The sequence below is a fragment of the Desmodus rotundus genome, chromosome 3 (assembly GCF_022682495.2).
Source record: "Desmodus rotundus isolate HL8 chromosome 3, HLdesRot8A.1, whole genome shotgun sequence".
Classification (NCBI taxonomy): Eukaryota; Metazoa; Chordata; class Mammalia; order Chiroptera; family Phyllostomidae; genus Desmodus; species Desmodus rotundus.
The window spans coordinates 58684858-58710479 of NC_071389.1; the positions used below are offsets into that span (position 1 = coordinate 58684858).

Sequence of the window (25622 nt, forward strand, 5' to 3'; positions counted from 1 at the left end):
CATAAAGATCAGTGTGAACTCCTGATCAGATAGATGGATAAATAGATGATAGATAGATGATAGATGGATAGATAGATAGATAGATAGATAGACAGATGATAGATAGATAGATAGATGATAGACAGATGAATTTTTTCATACATATATTTCATTGGTTCCAGATCCCGAGAACAATGACACACCCCCAAACAAGGGGCACACTTGCCTCCCAGATTTTGGTTTCTAAATACTATTCTCAACAAAAAGTCCCTAGAACTCCTTGGGAAAATAGCTGATTCCAGAGCTGAGGCATGAAATACAAAATGAGCCTATAATATCTTATTCTGCCAAAAGTATGGAAGTACTCAAACAATGCCAGGGCTGTGTCAAAGAAAGAAAAAGTCAGATAACGGGGTACACTGGCCATATCTGAGACTATTTGAACATCAGAGTGAATAACGGTAAGAATAAATTATAACCCTTTGGATAAAATGGATATTCATGAGTCCACATTGATATAAATAAAGAAATAAGTTGAATGTTAATGTACTTCCCCACAATATACTTATAAAAAGGAGAATAACAGGATAATGTTGCAGCGATCATGAGATCAAGATTAACATCCCAAGTGATGTGCCAAGAGATAGGACGTATTAGGATGAATACTGAGTCATTATTGTATTTTCCTGCCAAAGACAGCAACATGAATCTAATAGTGAGTAACTAGAACAAACCTAATGCAAATAACATATTACAAAATAACTAATTTGTAATCTTCAAAAATGTCAAATCCATGAAAATCATGGGAAAAATAAGGAAATCTTTCAGATTCAAAGAAATTAAAGAGACATAACTTAATCCAATGCTTGATTCTAAACTAGATCTTTTTGCCATAAAGAACATTATTGAGACAAATAGCAAAATTTGTATGTAGTCTGAAGATTATCTGGTAGTGATGTATCAATTTTCTAATTTTTATGGTTGTATTTCAGTTATAAATAAAAATTTCCTTGTTTGTAAGAAAATTATTTTAAAGTATTCAGGAGTAATGGGCCATGACGTTAGAAAATTACACTCAAATAATTCAGGAAAAATATCATTTTTACTGTAGTTGCAATATTTTTGTGACTTAAAATTGTTTAAAACTAAGAAAATAATTTTGACATTTCAATTCAATATCTTCCATGAGATTTTGTCATAATACTAAAATAGTTTTCAGGTTAGTTTATTTTTAAAAACTTTTATATTTAGTAAAATTTTATATTACAATCTGTGGTATAGAATGCAGAGGTGTCTCCTCCATCCTCTTTCAAAAATAAAGTGGAATAATAATGAAAAAGTATAATTATATTTCATGGGTGTTACAGTGAAAACAAGACCTCTCAGAGGTTTTGTACTATGGTTGTAGTGGTGGTTTTCTGTTTTTTGTTTTATATCAAAGACTTTCCTATATAATTTTATAAGAAGGAGCCAGATAGCTATAACAGGTATTAAAATATCAATGAATATTATCAAAACAGAAAATTATGATACTTCCCTAGGGACAGAAAGCTGGTGAAATTGGTATGTGCACAGGTAACATTTTATATTTACTGACATCAGTATAATAAAATTATTTTCAAATAGCATGCCAAATAATAGATTACAATTTTCCTTGCCTGCATGAACTTAAAGTGAATTCCAGCAAGAATAGCCATGCATGAGAAGAATCCTAGAATTGGCTGCAGATATCACTGAGTCTATTTAATGTTAAAGATGTCTTGGTGTGCCACAGACACAGCCAAAATTAGAACAGCAGGTACATTTATGGAGTGGGGCTTGAATGTGCTATCAAGATGGATTTACCCAAAAGTATATTGGTATACTCAGGGAAATTGGATAATTTTCTTTAAAATGAAATATGAAAGTATTTCATTGATCAGTGTGTCTGTTGTTATGCCACTACTGGACTGTTTTGATTTCAGTGGCCTTATATAGTTTGATATCGGAAATTGTGATCCCTCCTACTTTGTGCTTCTTTTTCAAGATTACTGAGGTTGTTCAGGGTCTTTTTCAGTTCCATATAAATTTTTGAAATATTTGTTCTAGATCTGTGAGGTATGCCATTGGTATTGTAATGGGAATTGCATTGAATCTATAGATAACTTTGGGTAGTATGGACATTTTAATGATGTTAATTCTTCCAATCCATGAAAACAAAATATGCTTCCATTTAGTTGTGTCTTCCTTAATTTCTTGCTTCAGTGTTCTATAGTTTTCCAAGTAGAGGTTTTTTACCTCTGTGGTTAAATTTATTCCTAGGTATTTTATTTTTATTGTTTTTATAATAAATGGAAATTTTCCTTCGTTTCTCTTTGTGATACTTTATTGTTGGCGTACAAATATGCCATTGATTTCTGAATATTGACTTTGTATCCTGCTGTTTTGCCAAAATCACTAATTAGGTCAAGTAGTTTTTTGGTGGAGATTATAGGATTTTCTATGTACACTATCATGTTGTTTGCAAATGACAGTTTTACTTCCTCCTTTCAAATTTGGATGCCCTTTATTTCTTTTTCTTGTCTGATTTCTATGGCTAGAACTTCCAGTACTATGTTGAATTAGTGTGGTGAAGGCAGACACCCTTGTCTTGTTCCTGATCTTAAGGGGAAAGCTTTTAATTTTTACCCATTAAGTATAATGTTGGCTATAGGTTTCTCATATATGGCTTTTATTTTGTTGAGGTATCCTCCCTCAATTCCCACTTTGCTTCATGTTTTTTATCATAAGTGGGTGCTAGATTTTATCAAATGCTTTTTCAGCATCTATTGATATGATGATGTTCATAGCGTCACTATTTGCAATAGCCAAGTGCTAGAAACAGCTTAAGTGCCCACCAGTAAATGAGTGGATCAAAAAATTGTGGTACATTTATACAATGGAATACTATGCAGCAGAAAGAAAGAAAGAACTCCTACCTTTTGCAATGGCATGGATGGAACTTGAAAATATTATGCTAAGTGAAATAAGCCAGGCGGTGAAAGACAAATACCATATGATATCACCTACAAAATAAACTAACAAACAAACTAGAACCACAGGCATGGAAACATGGAACAGACTGAGGGAGGGAGGGGGACAATAGTGGAAAGAAGGGAAGGGACTAGTCAAAGAACATGTATGAATTACCCACAAACATGGATAACAGTGTGGGAATTGACTGTGGGGGTGGGGGTTAGGATGGGTGGAGGAGGTCAAAGGGGGAAAAAAATCAGGACAACTACAGAATGATAAAAAATGATAAAAATAAATAAAAAATAAAATAGTTAAGAAAGTATGTAATTTCAGAAATTATGACATTGCTATATCAAGCTTGGCAATGTGTAATTTAAATATTAATAATTTAGAATACTAAACTCATGTAGTAGAATAAATTAAATATTTCACTTTTATTTGATCTCTAGTTGGTCAATCAAATAATTTTTGTTATATCTGGCATTTCATATCTGGAAGATCATCATTATTATTCTTATCACTAGTAAAAGAGGTTGGCCATCTTTCCTAAAGGCAAAGAAAGTCTAAAGGATACTATCTTTTAAATATGCCTTTCCATTTGGGGGAATACTCTTTATTCTTTTAGTAAATTGAGTTGTGGTATGAAGGATTTGGAGTATAAGTGCAGAGGCTAAGCATATGAGAGCCCAGGTTATCTGAGAGTTGCCGACCTTGCATCAGAAAGAATTTGCCTCCTATCTAACTTCTGCCAGCCCACGGGGATTTCTGCGGGTCAGGCACTGTGCTGTGCTGACAGAGTCCAAGAAAGGACAATAAGGCTTCATGAACTTTACAGAGTCTTTCTTAATTTGTTAGAAAGTTAACTTTTCACAAATATTATGATTTGAGGAAATTTAGTGTCCATTTAAGAAAACACCCAGAGTTCCATGTTACTAAGGATAAGGTAGATAAGTAACACATTGCAGTGGGTTCAAAACACAGTTCTGCTCAATACCTATGAAAATTTAGACAAATTATTTATTCCCTTTATGCCTTGTTTTCTTTATGTGCAAAATAAGGGTAATGTCTCCCAAATCATAGGATTACATGAACATTAAATGATATGACACATGTAAATTGCTTAAAGTCATACCCAGGACACAGGAAACACTAATTTTTAGCCATTATTACACTTGTGGGGGATCAAGGAACAACAACCAAGCTAACAAGCAAAAATAGAAGCTACATTAAGAAATCAGCAACTTCTTAGAACATATGTTGACTGATCACTCTTGGAATAAACATATTTAATGTGTGGCTGACATCACATTAAAGCATACAAGCACTCTTTTTTTCATCTGTAAAAATGGAGATGATCTTAGCAGTATTCCTCACAATATTGTTGTAAGAATTTAATTATAAAACTTAGCAATTCGCTTGGCACCGCTAATATAATAAACATTCAAAGAAAACACTAGCTGGACAACTATTGCTAATTATTATCATCATTATGATCTAATCAGATCAGATTTTGAGAAGTATATTGAAGGCATAATTACAATTATATAGTAAGATAAGAACAGAAGAGCTAACATGTCGGGGGCTTTAACGCTGCCCCCCGGTCTGCCATGGATGAAGAATAAGTCTACCAAGACATGATCTGCTTGGGGAGGAAAGATGGCCAATCTCTCAAAGGAGAAGGGCCCAGAGCCTTTCCCTCCAGGGGCTTTTATTAGGTTCATTCACATAGGAATGCAGATAAGGCTCATCAATCACTGTCAGCCAGTAAGGGTTAAACAATACAGGATTTACAGAGAACCTTGAGGGCTTATTCTGAGTTACAGCCAGTTAGTTAGAGGGACATAAAACTTTAGGTGCCAGACTCATCTCAGGTCTGGACCCTTATCTTTTAAACTGAGAGTACAGATTAAGTAGGTTTCACAGGAATGTAGTATTTTCCTTAGGCCTGATTCCCCAGGGAATCCGCCCCTCCCAGGACAGGACTGCACCGCCCTCTGTTATCGCTTCAGGCTCTAGTCAGACAGGGAAGTAAAGCAGCCAAGAGATTAGGAGACTTCTTGCAGACAGAATGAGGACTCAGGATATTTCAAAGCCGAGGGGCCGAGGGTCCATCACCCCCTTTTTCCACAGCCCCCCGAGTCCTTCCCTGCGAGCTTATCCCTGGTGACCAGAGCCTGTCTTAGGTTGATCCTCCCTTGAGGATTCTTACCCGTCATTGGCTAACTGGCCAAGCTCAGGCCAAGCAGGGTGAAGTGGGCAGAGGTGGCACTTCTGCCAGGGAGATAAGCTTTGTCTCCTTCACGGCTTATGGTCCCAACTCTGACTCAGCCATGGGGGTTATAGCCTCTGAAACCAGGCAGGGCGGTTCCCAACACTAACATTTCAAGTCTTTTTAAGAATGAATATGGTTTTTCCAGATGGAAAGGAGGGGAAGAACATTCCTGTGTTTCCTGTGTGTTTTACCTAAACTTGACTTGTTTTCAAAGAGTCGCTGGACCCACAATTATTCCACTGAGAAAGTGCCTCTGAATTAACCATGTCCACATAAACTAATCAATCAAGAAGTAATTGAGCACCAAACCTGTGAAATATTCAGATAAAGTGTAAGACAGCCTCCCAGCTGCTTTTTCTATATCCACATTCTCCCTTCTTTAGCATACTTTCTATGAGGTTGACACACTAATATTCCTAAATGCAGTTTTCATCATCTATAAATGCCTGAGAACATAAAGTTGTTCTCAAATGTCTGCTGCATCAAAGCCAGATGATCCTGTGTAGCTTTAAGGATGCTGTAGTCTTGTAATTCAAAGTATCACACCAGCACCATCACCTTGGAACTTGTTAGAAATAGATAATCTCACAACTCAATCCAGGCCTAGTACAGTCTGCTGTTTAACAAGATCCCCAGATATGCAAATTGAAGTTTGAGAAACACTGTTCCACAACATCCATTAATCTAAACCAAATAAAACCACTAACCCCTAACACAATCTATATAGTCCTGTAAAGAAAAATTAAACCCCTTCATTAATATTTTTGCATCTGAAGCAATCCCTTTGCTCATGTTCTTAACTCCACTAGACTTATACTTTTTTTCCTTCCTGCTTGCTAAGTCCCGTATCTTCCAACAAACTCAGACCATTTCACGCCACACTACCTTTGCTGAATACTTCTTGCATTTAGATCAACGTCATTTTATTTTCACTTATTATTCATTCATTATTCATTGACTAATCATTTTCTGAATATTTACAATTGTTTATGCAGCCCTGTTGCACTGGCCAGAATGCAAACAAAAATGCAGACTTTCCCTGCCCTCATTAAGTTCACAATTAGAGCAATAATGGTTCAGTAAAATACCTGAAGTTCCACAGGCAAGAAGTGCAAATGGGTAGATGTAGGTGTGCAGGACCATGCTGGATAAAGATACATGATTTGTGCTTTGTTGTTGCTCACACTATGTAAATAAAGGAAGTGATATTAAAATATAACTTTCTGTGGCATGAAATAGATTAAACACTTTAACCGATAGAGACAAGACAAATACACGATAGTGCGCTTTGATTGTTTCATGTCAATTTCACAATCACATAGACCATTGCAAGTGTTTTTATAGACTATCAATGACATTCTTCACTCATTCAACAAATACCAGAATTTTCAAATAGCTCTTATTTTTCCTTTTCCGACTCCTTAAGTTTAGACATGGTAGGCACTAAATAAATACTTGTTGATTGAAGGCAGTCTTTGATCTCAAGTTGGGGACTAGGTTTACACACGTGGAACAACCATTGCACAAATGCAGTCCTTTCCTGCTACTGCTGCTATTCGTGACATAAGGAAACGTTCATGAATTTGCAATGACACTTTAGTTTACTAGTAGTGTCTTTTGGATCAAAAAGTTCCTCCAGGGTGCCACGGAAGTTTCTGTTTCTCTCTAGCTAATGTTTGTGTTCACCAGATACTGTGTTGGAGCACAGCCAACCAAATGGAATTGGCTAGAAAAAGCATTTGTGAGTGAGCATTTTGGAAACAAGTTTCAAGACCATTTGCCAGCAAAATCTCAGCAGGTGGAATTTTAAACAACATAAGTTAATGAAAAGATCTGACCAGGATGGGCAGGAGACAAAATCGTTAACAAAGTATTTCATGTCCCTTATTCTTTGACAGTAAAAGGTAGCTTTTCTCGTTATTGCAAAACCAGCTATCAATTCTTTAGATAGAAACAGATGCTTCTGGGAGAGTCACTCTTCAAAAGATCTGAAGCTCCAAACAACATTGGAGGACATTAAGGTTTGATGTCATGCAAGACCTTCCCTTGGTTCTTCAATGTGATTCAAGAGTGAAATCACAGAAGAAAGCGTCAAAACCAAACAAAGTAAAAATACTATTTCTAACACACACCAGAACTCCATAGAATCTTGTGGCACACAAAAAAATGCACATTAGTTTGACTCAAGAATCAATCAATTTCCTCATATATATAGAATCTTCAAATTAGTTACAACTAATTTGACAATCATCTTATGAATTCGATAATTCATCTTATTTGACAATCTTGCCGAAGAGGAGCATTCCCACACGATGTACAATTTTCTCTTCAACTTTTGATTTCTGTGGGTACAGAAGGAAAACTCTGGGCACTTAATTGAGCAATTACTATTTCTTAAGTGAAAATAGAGTTCAAGGACAGTGCCAAAATCTTCCTTTTCTCCAGAGAACCAGTCTCACAGTGGTGCCCACGCTGTCTGGCAGCTCTCCGCTTTTAGGTAGAAGAGCTAAGTCAAGACAGAGAGGGGAACCCATTCTTCTCCTCTAGTCATCCCCTGGCATCTACGGAGCCCTTGAGAGAATGCCAATTAGGACCAATGTACATGTTCCTTGGAGGTTTTAGACAACTCTTCACTAAGAACTGTTTGGTTTTCTCCTTTTGCCAAGTCTCTGAGGAGGATTTGCAAATTTGCTGCTGAATATGCTGTTTGCAGATCATGGCCAGGTTTCCATACTGACATAAAACACTGGTACTGGAAAAATTCATTCAGAAGTGACTTATCTTAACTCTCAGATCTAAATTTGTGGAGTGGTTCTACTATATTTTCTATAATCTTGTCCCAGAATTCAAGCAACAGAAAATAAAGAGTTCATATGCAAACAGATCATGGAATAAGCCTAGTCGGAAGAACTTGCTGCTTCCTACCTTGTGGCATTGTTGACACACTTTGAATTGTTTGGAGCTTTTCTTCATACACAGCTGGAATCCACTTCTCCGGACTTCTACCATTTGTCTTAGTTCTCTAAAACACTGCTGTCATCTTTACATAAGAATACTCCTAAAGTTCTATGGCTTTCAAACTTCATAATGAATGAGAAATGAGCTTTTCAATAACCACATTTTGAACATAATCTGCTACTCCTCAGTTCAATTAAACTTAAAAAATTGCAATGGCATTACTGAGGCTTGACCAAATTATCTTCATACTTGGCCCTCCATTTAAGTTTAATATGCTCTAGTCACCCTCCTCTATCAGGTTTTGCCCCGTCTTCATTTATAATCCTTCTTTCTCTTGCTGCTTTCAAGAAATAGAAAAAGCCTCTTTGATGTGTATTCAGATAAAAGGTAAACAATTCAGGTGGCTTTTTGAGGGTTGGTTTTGAATGTTGGAGGTTGCTTCTTCCTTCACTCGTTGGCTTGCCTGTTGAGGTCAGATGACCCATAGTTGTGATTTGTTGGAGTGTGTTTGAATTGGGGGAAAAAAAACCTTCTGATGGAGGAAAGGTGGCAGGAATAGCAAAAGAAAAAAATGAAGTAGGAAAGTCCAAATACATATTCTTATCAGGTCTAATACTTGTCCAATAAATACAAGCCTCTCTGAAAATATTTGTATGTGTGGGTGGAGGAAAGTTGCCCATTAAATTGTAAGAAGCTTTAGCATATACATCAGGACTTGGTTGTAAATTTGACTACGCAGTCTTGGCTCATAAAGAAATGAGGAGGAAATATCTGATTAAAGTGTGCATTGCTGCTGAGGCAACTGAATGTTACCATAGCGATTCTGATGAAATGTGCAAGAAGTGAGATAATTAAATCTAACCCCTTTAATAGTTTTAACAGTGCACTGCCAATAGGAAAAGTTGTCTACGGTATTAAAACACATATCTCATGGAAAGTCTTCTTACTAGTATTTTGTTATATCCTTTCTAAATACATTGCTTTAGGTGTCTAATTTGAGTGTTCTCTTTTAATAATCAAATACAGTTTTGACCTTGGTCTGCAGCTGCCTAGAATTTCTGCTGGTTTATTGTATCATGGGAGTAGACATGTATAAAAAACATCCATTTTTTCCCTCTGGTTCTTAAAAAAAAAGTGTATTAAAGCCAAAGCTGTCATGTTTGAGCTTGGAATTCGATAATATCTAGAACGTGCTGCCCTCTTCAGGAGCTGGTGCTTAAAAATATTTTGATAATATTTTTTAGCCATTAGAAATTATAAATATGAGTTGTAATATCAAATGTTCTATTAATAATTATTTAGGAATAGAAAACACATCCAATAAAGTATTTTTAAGTTTAATTTTTTACCATTAAGATTCTTTCATTTAAAAATCAATAAATACAAAAGTTCGAAATAAATTAATGTTTATGATTAACTATGAAAAATAGTTTCCTCAAAAGAAACTATGCTTATGCGGAGAATTCTTAAAATATTCCAGAACTTCAGACTTCCATATTTACTATTCAAGTGTTTCAAGAGTAAACTATCCAAAAAATAAGATATTCTCTTCGTGAAAATCTTAAGTAGAATACACTTCAAATCCTAATTTTATTCTCCAGCAAAAAGTCAGTAAATTTGTAACCATCAGTATATGTAGTATGAAATTTTCACTAGTTTTTATTTGCAGAAATATTATCTTTCTGAAATATAATCATTATAATGATTTAAATTACATTAACACACTATAATTTTTATTCAAAATACTTCACCTGAAAATAATGTTGAAGGATCTGAAGTGTCATCACCAAAAATTGGGGCAAATCCCTTTTCTGTGTATGTTACCTATTAAATGTCCTTAGCTATCATCTAATTTTGGCAGAGCGAGATGAACTCAGTATGTTTTTCTCTAAAATAAGTTTATCGTACTTAAAAATAAAGAAACAGAAAATGACAATTATTTAAAATCATTAATTATCAAGATAAAAGAAAAGCATATTTTCTTAATCTCGACACATTCCTTTATATCAGAACTACTGAGCTTATTTTGTACTAATTATTAGTTATGAAAATAAGTACTAATTTAAAATTTTAAAAATGATCAAGTCAATAACAAATACCATTTCAAAATACAACTTTGTTTTAATTCTCATGTGATGCAACTAAAGCCTTGTTTATAATAAACAGAATAAGAAAAATGAGTGTTTCTTTATTAACATTTATTTATTGTGGAAAAGTAGGAGCTTGGACTCCTAATTTTGTTTCTCAGCTTTTGCTTCAGATTTTTAATTCAAGATTCTAAACAGAAAATTAAGTGATATGTACATGGATGCAATGGGTAGGCTGCCCCTCAGTTTTCCCTTAGAGTTTGACATACGACCCAGCTGTCCACGTCTATCAATACAAAACCCCACAGAGCTAAAGGGGAGAAGGAAAAGGAGCTATTGACAATATTTTCTTCATCCTATAATATTTTTTTATGGAGAATAAAATGTTTTATTCTTGACTTTGAAAGTACTTATCACAAAAGTAGCTTAATTCTAAAGTAGCTGTGTCCAAAGTCATGTAATACACATTCAAATCTTCTTAGAACACTAATTTGTGTTTTCTGCAATAGATTTACTTCATTTTTGTTTTGCTGCTGATGCATTACATTTGGCAGTTAGAATCCCTGTGGATGGAAGTATAATAAATGATATTCTCCTTGCTTTCCAGGGTATTTATGGCACAATGATAAATTTCATCCTTTCCAGAATGGTAAGTAAAGAGCTCTTTCCATATTTGATAGTACTGAACATGAATGAGAAAAGAAGTGAATTGTTATAACAGAAGTGGAATATCACTGTTAAATGTGTTGAGTGATCTGATAATTATAAGGTAGCTTATATTCTTAAAATAAATAGATGTTGCATTCAAATTCCATAATCATTTCAAAATGCTCACCAAGTATGCTAGAAGCTCTTTGGAGGGAATATAAGGTTTTGCTTTCTCTGGTGGATTGCAGTTGAACATAGTATATTCAACATTTTGTTGTCTGGGATAATTTATTTTAAAATATACACAGATATACAAATAAATGTGGTTTACATTCTGTGAGCAGAAAGAAAAAGCATGTCTGTGATACATATTGAGAGTGAGTGAGTGAATAAGAATCTTTTGGAACTTTTACTATTACGTAAAAACTGGTTGTAATTTATATTTGACCAGGGCTTTGTAGCATCTGTGAACTTAAGAACATATATCTTAACTTCTAAGCAAGTTAGCTACTGCATGATTTTGTCTAAACACAGTTTTGTTGCCTGTCTGCTTTATGACTTAAAAAGGTAATATTTAATTTTAGTTTTTAACCATCACGTATTTACAATTCAAATAACAATGAAAATTAATTTTATTGAGTGGAAAAAGGCAATGCAAAATGATACTGCTCAGTAAGTGCCCCATGAATTCCCTCCCCACCCCCCAGCAGTTGTTAAGAGATATGCTATATATGAAAAAGGAATTTCTCATTGTAGGAAAAAAAGTCACTTTGAAATAATCCAATCATCAAAAGTGCTATGCTAAGTGAAAAAGCAGGGCACCAAATACAGTCAGTACCTGTTATTTGCATGTGTGCTTGTGCATGGGGGGGAGAGAATATTGGGATCATACTGCAGGGTTGGAAGAAAGACCCATAGAAACACACAGAACAGTAGGAATATGGGTATCGTGGTAGTCTCAGCTCCTTCTTCCCCCTGAATTTCCTATACTAAGTATGTATTAGTCTTCTAATCAAAACAAAAGCATTTTTTTGAATAATGGGCTCTTTGGAATAGTATATTTATTATGAATGAACTACATACTATATCTTGCTAGGTATAATGTTCATCCTTGTTTTTGGCCAAACTTTTAGGAAAAAATCTTTTAATTTTTTTATGTATTTATACTAAGATCTTTATTTTTTGCATTATACAGGAATTTTAGCATTTATTTTTGAACATATTATGGTACAAGAAATTTTATAACAAATAATCACAAAACACAAGAATAAATACAAGGTATTTCAGGTATGATGTGCGTCCTTATTTTTCCCTCAGAAATTTGGGCAAAAAGTGCATGTTATACATGGCAAAATACGGGTATAAACAAAATTCAGGAAATAGCTCTTTGTACCAATTTCATAATCAAAATGACCTTATACACTTTTTGAAAAATCCTAATCCCAGAAGAAACTAAAATATAAAATAAAAATTAATTGAATAAAAAAATGAAAGATTTAAAGTGAAACTAAAGTTATTACTTTAATTAATTTTACTCCTTTATAAAAGTACTGCATACTTTTCAGGCATACATGTGAAAAAAATTAAAAACTAAAATAAAATATCTGCAACTTTGTTATTTTATGAACTTTTTTCAGAAGAACAAAAAGGTCTAGCTAGAAATAGCCAAAAACATATTAGTAGAACTTTTAAAATAAACCCACACTTTAAATTAGTAGATTAAACTACTTAATAATAACAGAAAACTTTACTCTAAATTCTACTGTATTATTTACTCATATATAATCAGTTGTCATCTCTGTAACTATAATGTACAGAATTATTTTAAAATTCAACTTCAAAAGAAATTAAGACAATAGACAACTGGCTAAGTATAAAGAAATGTTAGCACAGTAATTGCCTTTAGCCTAAAATAATGTTACAAGTCATTAGGTAATGTTAATAAACCCAAAAGTTAATAGTAAACATATATAGTGCAACTAACAGAATATTTCTGAGATTAAAGATTTCGTCCCAAGAGTAATGAATTATAGGGTGAAAATTTACCATAAAAGTATAAATTGCATTTATATCTCATGGGTCCAGCAACTTTATCTGGAAACAAGCTGACAACTTTAGAAGAAGCCAGGGGCGGGGAGAGGGACTGCTCTAACAGGCACCTTTCCATATCTGATGGTACTGAACACAAGTGAGAAAACGTGTATTGTTATAATAAAAGTGGAGTATCTCATACTATTCACGGTATTGCTTTCCAAATTCTCACTTCCACAACTACTTAGTTGTCTGATTGTCTAGCTCATCAACTAAAAGGAATACTACAGAAACTGAGAGACACAAGAGAGGAATGCATTGAAAAGTTAGAGTCTGTTTGCCCCTATTCCCCAGAAGTAAAAAAATGAGGGACTGAAGATTAGTTGTATGATTTTGAGTAAGATATTTCATATACTTTGTTTAGAATTCCTGAAATGTTACATCAGAGTTATACTGGAAGATTTTTGATAAAATCTAAATTTTTTTCTAGCCCTGGGATTTTGCAATAAAATGATATATCCTTAAATGTACTACATAGAGAATTAGATAATGATTTATTACTGTGAGATTTGGAGTTGTTAAGATAAAAAGGTTTTAATGAATAAAGGGAAATTTCATTCATGTGCAAATTTCACTTATATTGAAAGTCTCATCCAAATTATATTGTGTAAAAGAGGATTATGCATTGTGTGTTTTGATATTATTCTTTCCATATTTTTATTTTTAAAATGTACCCTAAAATTTAACCTAGATTTTCTCAATTTGATTTGAATGAAGTAACACTGTTCATTATGTGTGAGAGAAAATCTAGCATCAGTCTTTTAGAAAGAGCGGGGAGCCAAATTCCTACGTGCATTTGTATATGGAAATATAGATTTTTAATAATTTTATGTTGCCAAGATGCTAATCTGATATGGGACAATCAAAATTCATAATTTTATTTTTTGTATCCACTCTATAGCATCTTTAGTACAAGTAACATATTGTGATGTTTTAAAACCAATAAACAAAATGAACATCTTCTCCATAACCAAGAGCAAGGTCCATATAACAAATTATTGATTAAATAAAGCATCTGCTTATTCAAACTTTTTATTTTTATTTGTAAATGTGCAAATTTTAGCACACAGCCTAAGTTCTGAATTCCTAAGTAAACTGAATTGAAATGTAGATATATTTTTTGTTGGCATGTATCTGTTACAGCTGAACATTAAAACAGAGTAAAATTTTTTAGCATTACCAAGTTTTTAAAATAGAGTAGTAATAACTGCCAACTACTTAAATAAAGCTAATTTCTCAATGTAATTAATCTGCATTTCAACAAAATAGATCTTTCCTCTCATTCCCAATTTTGGCTGTATTTAATAAGCAAAGACTGAAAGCATATTACTGTGAACAGTCACAGTATCTAGTCAATCAACAACAAAATATGAAAATGTGTTTACTTATTTCATTAATGACCAAAACTCCATTTTGGAGTTAACTGTAGCCTACAGTCATTTTGACATTTACCGTTTAAAATTCTACAATATTTTCCAATATATCTAATGCCAATTTTTAGGTCAGATGATAATAATATTGAAGCATAATTAATTGCCCAACAGATTGATTACTTTTAAGATTTTTTAAAAAGCAAAAATAAAAAGCTTTTAAAAAATAAAAGCTCTCCTTTTCCTTCAATTAAAATTGCATACATTTGTTCTTGAAGAGTATAGACCTCTTTTGGGATTTCCAGTTTCAGACAAACTTTTTGGTTCATTTCACAAGAATGATATTCAATTTAATTAGCAAAAAACAATTGATGGGCTTTTCACAAGAGGGAGTTCACTTCATGCACTGATTACTGACACTAGATTATCCAAATAAAATAGAATAGAATAAAATAAAATAAAATAAAATAAAATAAAATAAATAATATAAAGCCCTGCTTTTAAAGCAGTTAGTTGAATATGTTTTCTGTTAGTAGCCATTGCTTTGAAGACAGGATGTCTATCTTGATGAGTGGTTAATTGATTTTGTTTTAACCTCCAAACTTTCCTAAGCAGTATCCAAAGGTGGCTTCTGAACCAATTTATTACTGTTTTATATCTGTTCAAATATACAAATCAAAATGATGAAATAAATTTTTGATATGCCATTGAATTATTTTACCTGTTTTATAAAGTTAAAATACTTGTTTCCCATTTTTAAATGGAAAATTTTTTTTTAGTATTTAATAGCTAAAAAGGAAACTGCTAACACACAATAAGAAATAACAGATCCTACATATCTGACTCCCCTGTGACCTTTCAAGCTCTCTGTCTACCCTTCTAAAATTCCTTAGCCCTCTTTACTCAAAGCTAAACATGATTCTAAATTTTCTCTATCCCTTTCCTTTCCTTGTAATTTCATCTCGTGTATATGAATTCCCTAAACATACTATTCTTTGGTTAACATGTTTGCAATTATATGTAAATACCAATATATGTATTTGGCACTTTTCTGTTCAAAATTAAGTTCCTAAGTTTCAACCATTTGCAGCCCATAAATATAATTCATTAGTTTATACTGTTTAATAGCATTCCATTCTATAACATAATTTATTTGTCTTCTTCAACACTGATGGCTATTTGGGTTGCTTCCAGTGTTTTTGTTTTAGGCTTTTACGCATTACACAGACTCTTACACATCATGCTGCTATGAACATTTTAAGCGTGTGTAAGTGGATATGTATAAAAATTTCTCTAGGGCAAGTGGCTCTTAATCCAGAATGATTTTGCTCCCACAGAATACTTGTCAATATGTGGAAACGTTTTTGGTTTCATAACTTGGGGAATGCGACTGGTTTCTTGTAGGCAGAGGCAAGGGAGGCTCTAAAGATCCTATAAGACACAGGACAACCCCCACAACAAAGGACTGTCTGAACTAAAATGTCCATCATGTAATGTTGAGAAACTGCCCTAGTTTATTAGATAATTCCTAACTGTTGCACACAGCATCAATTTCATACCCTTACCAGGAGTGTATAGATAAATTTTCCAATAGTGCTTCATTCTTGTTAGCACTGAATATCCAGATACTCTTAATGTCAGATACTCCTTACAGTTTCTATCGTAATCTGTCCTAGTCATTTTAAAACTGGAATTTCAGCCCTGGCTGGTGTGGCTCAGTAGATCAAACTCTGGCCTGTGAACTGAAAGGTCGCCCGTTCCATTCTCAATCAAGGCAGATGCCTGGGTTGCAGGCCAGGTCCCCAGTTGGGGGTACGCCACAGGCAATAGATTGATGTTTCTCTTGCTCTTCAGTGTTTCTCTCCTTTTTTTTTTCCTCCCTACATTCTCCTCTCTCTAAAAGTAAATAAAATCTTTAAAACTGAAATTACGGAATATAATCTCAGGCAAAGTGAGAATTTATTGGCTGATGGATCCCAAGGAAGGCTGATTCTGAAACTTAATTCTAGTTATTAAACTTTCTAGGGGGTCCATGAACCAGTAAATTGCCTGTGCTTACTTGAGTTGTTTCTGTAACTTGCAACCAAAACAGTCTTGATAAGGACACTTTTGTAAAGAAAATTCAATTTGGAGATGGTTTCCCTGCATGCGGATAGTTATAGAAGGCACTGGATGAATAATAACTTTAATACCTTTTTCACCACAGCGGAAGGGGATTAGAAAGAGTCTCTGGGTGAGTTCTTTTTAAGCTCTGCCTTAACCAGAATCTACCTCTCTCTCCTGGTTTATTTGTTCCTGAGGCACGTCAAAGTAAAATGGATTACCTTAGATTATTTCTTATGGCAAGGTTTAGAACTAACAGTATTTAGACAATTAACCTCTGTTATTCTTACAAGAATCAATTCTGTATGTAGTATTATTTTCCAGTTACTTTTACGTAAGATTTTGCATAACCTTAACAAAAGAGGAAGAGACTGCAATTCAAGGGAAGAACATAACAATTATGGAGCATTTTATGCTATGTTAAGGATCTGGCTGGTCCATTTTAATTTATCTATTAGTTAGATGTCACAGGCCGAGCTGTGTCCCACCAAAATACATCGTGAAGTCCAAAGCCCCAGAATATGACTAGTAGCAGTTAGTCTACAAAGAAGTTATTAAGGTTAAATGAGGACATTGGGGTGAGCCCTAATCCAATATGACTCCTGCCCTTACAAAAAGAGATTAGGACAACTTGAAACTAATGCAAAATAATATTGAACACAAACTATAATTGAAAAATTTAAAAATTAAAAGAAGAAATAGAAGAGATTAGAACGGACACACACAGAGGAAGACCATGTAAAGATACTGGGTGAAGACCACTGTCGAGAAGCCAGGGAGAGAATTCTCAGAGGAGACAACCCTGTCTATCAAGTCTGCCCATAAAATGTCTCTCAAACATCTGCTTTACTCTCTGCCCCCACTACTACTACCTTAGTTTAGGCTTTGCTTTTCTTGCTTGAAATAGATCAGTGAGCATCAGTTTTCATCATTCTAAATCAAGTATTCATAGTCATGCCACTTGATTGTGAAGTTGTTGACAACGAAGTCTGCTCTGTAGTCCCCTCTTATCCCCAGCATGGTTCCTGTACCTGGCTGTGCATCAGAACTTTCGGTAGTATTTTTTATATTACAGATTTTCAGGCCCCGGGCTAAATCTGTTGAATAAGAATCTATAGGCATGTGGGCTAGAAACTGGTATTTTTAATATGTTTCTAAGTTGATCTTACAAATAATGGATACCTGTTACTTTTATTTGACCATCTGTTTATTAACACTCATGTGACAGCTTAACCAAAACTTCTTACTTCAGCCGTTTGTCCACTGTTTGTAACTATGCCTTCCATTACCACAGTGCTTAATGAATAATAAATCTAATTACACTCTTTTGAAGTAAAATGGTGATTCTTTTCACAGCAACAATGTATTTCAAGAATTTTCTTATTGAAGGTCTATATCTATTTTATGTTACAATATGTCTGTGTTCTGAGAAAATACAAAAATACCATAGACAATTTCTGTACTTATCACTTGGAAAAAATTGACAACTTTATATGCTGAAAAGAAAAATCATACTGCTCTTCCTGCTTTAAATACAAAAGGCTTCAAGGCTGAAGCAATGGGTCTTTGTATCTACTCGTAGATAGGAAAAATAACTCTAAAAATACCGAATAATGGCAGTCCTTAGAGATCAACTCTGCTCTTAGTCCATACTTGAAATCAGAGGCACTCTTTCTGACTGTACTTAGGGGACAAAAGAAAAACTTGCCAAACTGATAGATTCAATAAATATTTGCTTTGTGTCTATAGATTCAAGCATTATATAATATAGGAAGATTAAATAATGACATGATTCCTGATTTTTTTTTTTGGAGTTTCAGATTAGTCAATAGAACTCCCAGTGGAAAAAAAAAATGTGGAATGCTTCCACAGGCCTGGGATGGAGGCAAAGAGGTAGAGTGTGTGAGTAGAGGTCTTGCCCAAGTGACACTTCCTGGAGGGATCACTTATTCTGTGTTCAGATGTAACTGCCAGGAGGACCCTGAAACTTCAATTAGCACATGAGTATGACCTCTTTCAGTCCCGTCTTTGCTACCCATGCACACTTTGTAAAAAGGCTGTTACAAACACTAAATATTATCCATGGTCTCCTTTGCCTGTTCTAAATGTATTCATGTATTCATTACACAAATACTTTACTAAAAGTACTTATAAAATAAGTCCCCTTGAGCAGCCTGAAAGGGCTGAGTTTGAAGTAATATACTAACCAATCACCTGGTCTTTGGGTTATTATTTCCTGACTTATATTTCTAACACTGTGGATTCTTCAGATTACAATTTTGACCACATAGAACAACAAAAGATTTTAGCATTTCCAAACTCAGCACCTCCAGGAACAGCAAGGCTACTATTTCTTCTATCAAAATATTGTATATTTGAAAAATTCTGACTGTAAGTGGTTAAAATGGAAATATGCCTCATTGTACCTTGTAGCATCTTATTTCAGCTTTTTTGGGCCATTTGCAATAAAGTTGATCCTTCTTGCACATAGTTTTTTGATTAAAAATATAGATGAGACTTTTATTAAGTCATAGTAAGGAAGATTTAGAAAATTGAAAAAGTGAATAAAAGAAAAAAATAGCTGTATTTCCAGTACTCAAGGCAACCACACTTAAAAATGTTATATATCTATTTCTAGATATTTTACTTTAAGTACTTTTGATTCACTATTATTTTACATAATTTATCATCACAACTGTAAGCCATAAACACAGAAATAACATAATTGTGTTTCCTTTGAGTGAGGGAAATCTACTATAGAGGATTTGAGGACAGGCACTGAAGACAAACAGACCTGAGTTCAAAGTCAAGCATTATCACTTGCCAGCTTTCATTGCCTTGGACATGATTGCTAATCTCGTTTGGCCTCAATTTTCTAACCTGTAACTACAGCACACTTCTTACAGTTGTGGCTAGCATTAATTAATGTAAAATGTTTAGCACCTTGCTAGCAAGTAGTAAATGCTGAATAATAATTAAAATTATTATGTTTATATTATTCTAATTTCAAATACAATAACTTTCAGGTTCAAGTTCCTCAGTTCTTTCAGCTTTTTCTCATATGAGATAGTTTCAAGTTCCCTTTCCATGCAGTCTGGTCAATATTGAACATTTTGCAATCTTTCCATTCACATCTTCCTCAAAATTTTGCTTTCAGAACTGAACATGGTAATTCAAACAACATAAAATAGAGTCAGATTACATCCTCCATTACCCTATACAATCCTAAACTTATTAATGCAAGCTAGACTTTTTTTTCTTGTTCCTCTCCCTCTCTTGCTCTCCCCTCTCCCTCCCTCTCCTTCTTCCTCTTGCTCCTTCTCCCTTCCTCATCTTCTTCTTCTGTTGTTAAACCTGCTTCTGCTTCTTGTCTTCTTGTGCTCCTCCTCCTCCTTCTTGTAACTATGTAATACCACTGATTCACTGCCAAGTAAAGCTACCTGTATTTTAAATTTCATGACTACTGTTGCTAGGTCATATATCCCTCAAATCAAATTTAAGCAGCTGATGTTTTGGTCTCAAGGCAGGACCTCACAATGACGTTAACCAAATCATACATTGTTAGATTTTTCTCATGTTTCAGTTGTTAAGAGCTTTTAAATCCTGATCTTATAATCCAAAGTATTTATTTACTCTCCTCCCCTGTTGCATGTAACCAATATTTGATAGCCATGTCTTCTTATAGCCATATCTCAGTCATTGATAAATATGTTCACATCACACAGGGCCAAGGACAAAGGCCTGTGGTATAGTACTTGATAAACCTTCCTTGAGCTTGACACAGAATCATTAAAATTATCATTGGGTGCAATCATTCAACCAGTTATGAAAATATATAATAGTACTATCCCTAAACCTGTATGTCTCCATCTGGCCCACAAGGATATGAAGAAAAGTGCTTTATAAATACAGGGTCTGGCAGAAGTAACTCCTGCTTGACTGTGGTTCGTAGGGTAATAATATGGGTGTAATATTTTATAGTTTTAATTTGAACATTTTACCTAAAATGTCATATGGTGTGCTTCAGTATGATATTATTATGCTATAGAATGGCATGCTTATGATTTTGTAATAAAGAGTTTGTAATAAAAAGGGGGCATTATTTGTGCCGGACCCCAGTATAATCTAGGCTATTCTCACCTCCCCATGCCCCAAGCACCATCAATTTCATGGATCTGATTCTGCAGTCTATGCCATTTTGTTAACTCCGCCATTTTCTTCTCGTATCCCCCCTCCTTCATTTCTCAAAGGTGGTCAGACTAGTCCTTACTCTTAGATAGTCTCTGGTAGTAATACATAGAGGTCAAGAGATATATTTTTAGCTAGAACAGTCAAGTTCTCCCAGTATAGCATATAGGGGAAGTGCTCAGACTATGGACTTGACCATTTTGGTTAAAGTTCTAGCTCTACACTTCTATAGGTGTATGATTTGGGACAAAACATTCAACCAGAACATAAGCATGCTTTATACGGTTGCTACGATGATTAACTGAGTGACTGCATATAAATACTTAGTGAACAACACCTACTGGCTTCTCAATAAATGTTACCTATATTATAATCCCTTTACCTATTTGGCTTTCACTTTTTAACCAATGTCTAATGGTCTTGAATGTATTTATTCATTCAACAAATATTCATTGAATAGTGTTTTATATACAAGGCCTAGAGATACACTACCAAACAAATCAAATTTCCTGCACTCATAAAGCTTATATCCCAATATAGGAGAAAGAAAAGCTTAAAATTTAATTATATAATATAATGGTAGTCAGTGATTTGAAGAATGAAAAGTTTAAGGGTTAGAAAATGTCAGAAAGAATTATTTTAGAAAGGGTGGTTGGGGTCCTCTCTGAAGGGATGACGTGAGCAGAGATTATTAATGAACCAACAGAGGAGAAACATAAAGGAGTGAAGACACTTTGCTTTCTCTTTTTCATGAATGAATTTCATGTCTTCTACTTTAAAAAATACACCTATTCCTGTATTGATCGTTTTCCTCTTTTCATGCTAAGGAAATCATTTTTGGTTCTCTTTAGCATTTTTCACAAGCTACAGCTAGAACTTTAGTCCTGTTGATGTTATTTTTCTAAGTCTATGCTACCTTCATATATTTGTGCTTGATTATGGGCCCCCTTTTACCATCTTTTGCACATGCTGTTTTAAATTCAGAGCCTGTCCGTAGGTCCCTGTGCAGCACACTGGTTTCTTTAGTGTCTTCCCCATTTTCTTGCTCATTAGAATCGCTTGTGTTTGCATAGGCAGAACACTGCTTAAATCAAATTCTAAGAGTGCATGGTTGCTTTTCCCCAAGGTTCTGATCATTTCCATTTCACCTACTGGTTCTGTCAGGATTGGGTCCAGAGTAGGAGCTCCCCTGACTGCTTCCTCTGCCTTCTGGGAAATGAAATTATCAGCATGGCTGGTCACAAAATTGTCAGTGTTTTGCTTTTGAAAAATGAAAGTTTCTGCAGATACTTCAAAACTAAACTCCCTAACACTAAGATGTGTTGCTGCTCTGACAATTTTGTGATCTCTACTGGAAAAGCATCCTTCTGTTAAGAACTTTGTAATGCAGTCACATGGTGCTGTCATTTTTCTGTTGTCCTTCAATACAGCTTCATCTAGATTTGTTTGCATTGTTCCTCCACCTTCAGGTTCTTATATTTACATGTAGGTTCATAACTTCTAACCAGCAAGGAGCAGTTACCTACCTTTTTATTGGCATGGCCTAATTATAGCCTAAAATAGATTGGATTTAAAATTAAATTGTTTGTATGACCAAACCCTATGCCCAGGAAACCAGTAAATTTCTCTATAGCTTACTACTAACAAGCCACATGAAATCCCTGCTATTAAATGGCAGGTAGATTCTAGTCCCGATGAAGCCATATACGAGCTTGAAGCTTGATAGCATCAAAACTAATTGGGCCCTTAATTTGAGGACCAAAGATCTGAACACTCAACTTCTACTAATGAGCAAATTGTGGCCTAAGCAGGTCGGTGGACTGGCCCGAAGTATCACAGCTAATTAGGGATAGGGACTGCAAGGAAAGGCTATTTTTTTCCTTAGACCAGTAAATTTCTCTCCTTCCATGATTAGCCCAGGGACGTACTTTCCTCTTCTGTGAAATCCAAATAATATTATCTCCCCTTTCAGAAAGGTCTAGTCAAGGAATATGTATTAATGACCCCTGGACATAGACAGCAGGGTGGGGACTGACTGTGGGAGGGGGGTGGGCAGGGTAGTGGAGAGCAATGGGGGGCAGGGGTGAAAATGGGACAACCATAATAGAACAGTAAAATAAAAAATAAAAGAAAATAAACAAAGAAAATATTATCTCCCCTTCAATTCCTCCTGAAGTTGTGAGAAGGAAGGAGATAATAGGTGTGCAGTAATAGTGGTTGTGTAAGGTGGCATTATTATGATACTGATTTAAACAATTTACTCTGTAGGTTTCTCTGGGCTTTTTCCCCTTCTTGTTTAAGTGATCTGCATTTGAAATTTAAATCTGTAGTAAAATGTGCTTACTTTGTTAAAGATTTAAGCAAACTACAGGGTCCATCACACAGAAGAAGGAGCCTGAATTTTGGAGTCCCTGAGACCAGGGTGGTAATCTTTCTGTGTTCTGTCACTCAAGGGAAACAGGACATCCTTCCTCTAATTTTAGTTTTCTTATCTCTTTAAGGGCAAAACATTTCTGTCCGCAACAGCTGTGAGAATTGCTACAAAAAGTCTCAGTATCACTGGTTGTTTGGGTTTTATTTATTCATTTTCTGCATTTTTCTGATGAGAAATCAGAAAAGCAGACTGCGAGCATCTTGATGGCAGAGGCTGTTTGTTTATCTTTTATTCCTGGAGTCTGGCACTTAGCAGCGGCCCAGGATGCATGGTGAATGAATTATTGACGAAGGTGAACAACGTGGAACAGGTCTGAGGGGGGCAGCAGTTTGTAAGTCAACGTTTTCCAACTCTACCCCTAAGAGCATGACACTGAATTTTCTGAAGCTATGCATGCTTTAGGAGCTGCAAAAAGTAGTGAGCAGTGAACTCCTGGCCTTCACCTTGCTGTAATAAGAGCAGACATAGAAACATGTTTCTTTTTAATGTATTGTTCTGCCATGTATGATTGTTTTCAGAGGAGAAGGTTTTTTAGCCAAAAGAAAATTCAAACAAGGTATGTGGGCTTTAGAGTCTGAAAGATACATCTTCTAATACTCCATTCACCATTAGGCATAGTAGGGAAGTTAGCCTTTCTTTGTCACAATTTCCCCACTTATCACAGGACGTACAGCACTTCAGGTTGGTTATAGATGGTCAGGAAGCTATTACGTGAACACCTGCCATTTCCCAATGCATTTAGCCAAGAATAGCAAAGTGGATTCCATCTGGATCCAGGTGGCCATTTGTATCAGCAGCAGGTGCGTACAGACACAGTGTACCTTGGCTTGGCTTTTCTCTTCCTCTGGTTCCCTATGGGCCACCCAGCTGCCAGGGACACTATTGCCAGCTTTGAAAAACACAATTTTTAAACTCAAACTTTAGACGAATTCATACTTATGGCTTAGGCACTTCCTCATAAGAAAAAATGCTTCCAGACATGGGGTTCTCTCAATTTTAAAACCAAACTAGCACAAGCAAGAAAACCTCCTCTAGGCAGGCTGAGGAGGAGCAGGAAGTCAGAGCCAAGGGTCTCTGAGTATACCTCTGCCTGAAGCTTCCAGGGTTCTCGCTTTCCTGGACGTTTATTTTGAAGATTAAATATAGTAGAAGCAACACTAAAATATTTAGTAATGTGTAAATGGTTGGGCTTGGGCACCAATAGATCAGAACAGATGCTGGTCATAAACTATCCATAAGCCTTGCCAGTGCCTGCCAGCTGAATGCCAACATTGAAATAAAGTAACATTAAAATGTCCTCATGATATCTGACACATATATGATGCTGGATTAATGTTCATCCCCCATCGTGCTCCCCTCTTGCTCCTGAACAAAATCCTGTAAAAACAAACAAACAAAAAAGGCAAATCCAAGGAGGCATATCCCCAAGTAACCTGAGTAGTGAAGTTTATTATTTCACTCGTACAATATATTAGTGAACGGATAATTTCTAACACCAAAATTCATCCTGTGGTCTAAAATAAAACGGATTTACTAAAAAAATTGTAAACTCTTCCCTGAGTTAGAACCCAGCTGTTAGCTAACTAGTAGTATATTTTAGTTATACCCACTGGGGCCATTGTGTCTCCTCTGGGGTCATAATTTTCCCTGGTAGGAACAGTTAATGCATTAAATTTAGCTATATTGTATCATTTGCTTTAAGGCAGTGTTTCTCAGGAATTGCCATCAGAAATGGGGAACACTCTGCCAGTCATCTGCATCTTTCTCCCCACTCCCCCAAATCCTTCCATAGAGTTTGATGCCTTTCTTCCTATTAAGAATCTGCCAGAATGAGCCATTGGAAGTATGTATAGGATTCTCCTGCTAAATTAGCTTAAAAAAAAGGTAAATTAGCCTTTGGAGAGGTCTTGTTGGAACCTCTGCGAAAAGAAGGATGGGTATTTTTGTAGCAGAGGCAAAACCGGACTGTATCAACTTCAGTAATGAAGCAGAGAGGGTAGAGGACAGACCACAAGGACAGAAGGGATTGGAGGACAACTAAGTGACCAGCTTCACCATTCAGTCAGAGTTCTCCTTAGTCTCATCACTAGGTTATGCATTTGCTGGGCATTTTGAATCTTCTAACAGCCTTTCTCTCTCTGTGGCTCTTAGACTAAAGGCTGGCACGCATTGTTTGCGCTGACTTTTCCTGCATTTCAATTTTCAACCTTTCTCTTTGCCTTGCTATTCTTAGTTACTTTTATTATTTTTATTCCCTTTTGTTTGTAAACCCCCTTAAATTATCTTTGGAACATGAAGGGTTACAAATTAATAAACAACAGTCAGTGTGCCCAATGCACAACTGTGTGTTTCACTCTTTCAGAAAAAAAAAAAAAAAAAAACGGGAATATAAGTTTAACAGCTATTCTCCTAACGTTATGGATTTAAGAAAAACTAAGCACTTTCGACTAAAAAAGAATGAAAATTGTGAGCTATGAACATAACTAAGAGTGAGTGGA

At 35.0% G+C, this 25622-nt stretch overlaps 1 protein-coding gene across 1 annotated transcript in view; it reads left to right on the forward strand.

The window, feature by feature from the left end:
• Positions 1–25622, forward strand: part of ADGRL2 (adhesion G protein-coupled receptor L2) — a 259736-nt gene that overhangs the window by 39136 nt on the left and 194978 nt on the right. The window contains exon 2 of the mRNA XM_045199417.3: positions 10898–10939. The gene's annotated coding sequence lies outside the window, so the exon portion shown is untranslated. The remainder of the gene's footprint in view (positions 1–10897; positions 10940–25622) is intronic.